Below are 3,498 nucleotides of genomic sequence, written 5' to 3' on the forward strand. Positions count from 1 at the left end.
GAAAAAGTATTATTTGTTCCAACCTTAACTCACTCGGATATGTATTATGTTTGGGCTGGTGATTAATCATGGACTATATGTTCAATTTTGGTGACAGCATGAAACCACATTTCTCAAAAGTCTTATTCATTTTTTTCCAATGCACGAAAGACATGCTTTTCGAGCCCTCTTCCTCTCTGCATTGCTGGTGTGTCATACTTCTTCAGTCCACCAATAACCAACTGAACTAAAGTTACAGCAGGAGTTTTACATTTGGCAGTTTCATAAATTTTTGATGCAGTAATTCTTCCATATCGTAGATCAGTGGTTCGCAAACTTTTTTTCTCGTGGACCACTTTTAAAGTTTTACTATTTTCGGTAGAGCCCCTGCCGGTACATTTCCCCATTTTCTTGTGTCCTATTTATTTAAATAATACTTGTGGTTATGCAAAATTATAAACATTTATTAATACAAACAGTCAACAATGAACTCTGAAATGTAAATTAACAATACTTTCTCATAGTCATACTTTTAATGAGACGGATGTACTTGATGAATTGGCAGCAAATTATCCATATTTGTCTTCAGTTTTGTAAGAAGGAATCTCAAATCTCCCCGTTCTGTGATGTTCAATATGCTCATTGTTTTGTTAAAAGGTTGGTAACGACACTAAAACTTCTTTCGACAAGATAGGACGAGGGAAACCCTATCAAAAATTTTCTCACAATTTTCCATAGCCCAGCATATTTTACGGGGATTTCTGCCTGCAGCCAAAATGTTTGTTAGCCTTTCTAAAATTTCACCTTCAGTTCCTCGTTGGTGATGAGCTCAAGTAGCTCCTCTTGTAATACGTTGATGGAAGCAAATCAAATTTCAAATAATCAACACTGTACTGTCGACATTTCTTCTTAAATTCATCCATTTTTTGTATCAGTTGTGACCTGTAAAAAATGTTTGTTTTTGAGGCGATTTTACAAGAATATGGCTATTATAACCCAACAGAATAGAATTATTGCAATAAAAAAAACGAAATGACCGTAGAAATACCGCTCTTTTAATGAATCATCGTCGCGTAAATAAATGTTTTTAAACCAAGAAGTCCTTATGTGCCTAAAGTTTAACCTTTCCTGGCTTTTTGTTCTTTTACAGAAGTTTTGGATAATCTCTAGTATTCCTTTTTTACTACATAACTACCCACTACAGCTACACTCAAATAATAAAACAAATATAATATCATTGATAAATTACAGTTTACAATAAAAATATGTTTAACAAATAGGCAGATACTTACTTTTTCCGGCACTGCAAACACTGAGATCGATTCACTCACAGTCACACTTTTATGTTCCAAATCCCAGAAACAAATGAGTAACGTTTTGTTTTTGGCATTCGTATTTGTTCAAATTCTATCGATCGGCGATTTATCAATGAAAAACCGGTGGTAGGGATAAAGTAGGTACCGAGCAAAGAGTAGAATAATCGGAAAATCAACTGGTCTGGCTGCTAGCCATAGGCGGAGTAAAAATCTGTATTATCGATTTATTCTAAGCATGATTAATTTTCTGACCTTTATCTCTACATCATATGTTTGAAATTATAAACGCTATAATAGTAACGCAATTTTTTTTAAGGATTTGATAACCATTCGATAGGGATCGAATTTGGCTCTTAGCTTATAAATTCAAAACAACTCACGCCACTGGTCCCTGTTTACAATCGTGCAAAACAATACAGGTTAGGAAAATTTAGGACGATTTTCCTGCAATTGAAAGGACTTCGCGCGATTTCTTCTAAGCGTAACAGTTTATTAATATCACGATTATCACTTGTTATCAGCAAAAACACGAGAAATTGCCGTATTTACTTGTCCAACAAATGCTCTTCCCGTCTTACTATCATGTCACTATCACGTACTCCCCCCTTTGCGGTGTTGTCATGATGAACGTTTCATTATGTTTTCTGGTAATTACCACCAAAAATCCTTATGAATTTTTAAATATAAAATTTTGAAGCTGTTATTTTAATGACATTTGCTTGTCGCTTATTACAAACTAAGCAAATATAACACTAAATATATTTATGGCTACCGTTTTCCTGCTATTTTCTTGTTGATGCCACTCATATATATCAAATTGGATACCGAGCCGGCAAAGCAGCCTCGTAAGTACCTACTTTTGTATAGACTGTGAACTAATGTTGCTCCCATAGAAAAACGTAAACAAATGCATCTGTTTAATCTGAGGTTTGAACAGCGTCTCATATATTTTTGAGTACCTACCTAGTGAATGATGCTACCTGCAATATCAACGTAGGTTGATAGCTAGATCAAAGCAAAAATTCTTGTTCATTATGAAAACCAGCAAATTTTTTGTCCACCCCCCCTTATTACTTGTGAACCTCTGTTTTGTTTTCACGTCTACGTGGACCTCCGTGTGGTCTCCTATGAATCCCTGGGGGTCCACTTGGACCTCTTTGGCAACCTATGTCGTAGATCATGCCCCATACTACATCCAGTTTGGGCAATTGTGCTTTGAAATGCTTTTTCACAGTCGGACAACTGTATTTTCGATGATGCATACAACACAAATTCATCAGCCGTTACATTTCTACGCGTTAACTCCGTAAATGAACACAAGAACTGATGAATTTCCATTTAATTACAATTAAATATTTTAAAATTTGACTAGAAGCCTCTATTTCTAGCCCTCTTTGCACAAATTTATTTAATAAATCATAGTTCTTGGCTGCTGACAAATTTGTTTCGCTACAAAAATCATTCAGGGTAATAAATCGTGATGTAGCCACAGTTAAAAGTTTAGGACGTTTCCAATATGATTCTACTTCTGTAGGACTTGGCTCTTCACTACGTCGATGAACCCACATGACAAAAGCAATAGCATGTTTGCATCCTCCTAGAAATCAGAAAAATCAGACGTTATATTTGATTGCATCTTTAAATATTAATGGATTACCTGTTGGCGCCGCACAGTCTTGACACTCAGCTTTGACTTTATTTTCCTCGGATTTATCCACTTCCAAAATTATAGAGTAATTTTGAGAACGTACTCCATGTTCAGGGCAAATTTGGCATTTCACAACGCAAACGTTATTTTTTCTTTTCAGTTGGACATATCCAACTGAAGCATCTCCATAAGCTTTCTCTCTCAGATCTAAAATGAAATAAATAAATTATCATTTATTATACCGAAAATGTAAAAAATCACCGATTGGGTCGATAGCTTTTTTCTATAGGAAATAAAGATTATTTCTATATATGTAAAAATCACACTGATATATAAAACCTATAGCAATTCATTTCTATTTATTTTCTGTTGAAAGTTGATTCAAAACTTTCCATAAATAAATTAGTGAAAGATAAGGATAGTGGTGACCCCATAGCCATTCCAAAATGTTGTTTACATAAATTGTCATTGTATTGAAAATAAGTTGACTTTACACATATTGTTAAAAGTTCAATAATGGTGTTAATGTTTAGTTGTGTGCGTTCTTTAAGATTG

The 3,498-nt window shown here is 34.4% G+C and overlaps 2 long non-coding RNA genes across 2 annotated transcripts; both read right to left on the reverse strand.

Moving 5' to 3' along the window:
* Positions 1-422: 422 nt before the first annotated feature.
* Positions 423-1,555, reverse strand: LOC109542545. The gene is made up of 2 exons (XR_002172436.2): positions 1,272-1,555; positions 423-921 (listed from the first exon to the last, which is right to left on the reverse strand). It is a non-coding gene; the product is annotated as an uncharacterized LOC109542545 (long non-coding RNA).
* A 1,064-nt stretch (positions 1,556-2,619) lies between these two features.
* Positions 2,620-3,196, reverse strand: LOC125503845. The gene is made up of 2 exons (XR_007281107.1): positions 2,953-3,196; positions 2,620-2,892 (listed from the first exon to the last, which is right to left on the reverse strand). It is a non-coding gene; the product is annotated as an uncharacterized LOC125503845 (long non-coding RNA).
* Positions 3,197-3,498: the final 302 nt, after the last annotated feature.

Source organism: Dendroctonus ponderosae, unplaced genomic scaffold (genome assembly GCF_020466585.1).
Source record: "Dendroctonus ponderosae isolate FM_Combo_2020 unplaced genomic scaffold, Dpon_F_20191213v2 Dpon_F_20191213_3, whole genome shotgun sequence".
Classification (NCBI taxonomy): Eukaryota; Metazoa; Arthropoda; class Insecta; order Coleoptera; family Curculionidae; genus Dendroctonus; species Dendroctonus ponderosae.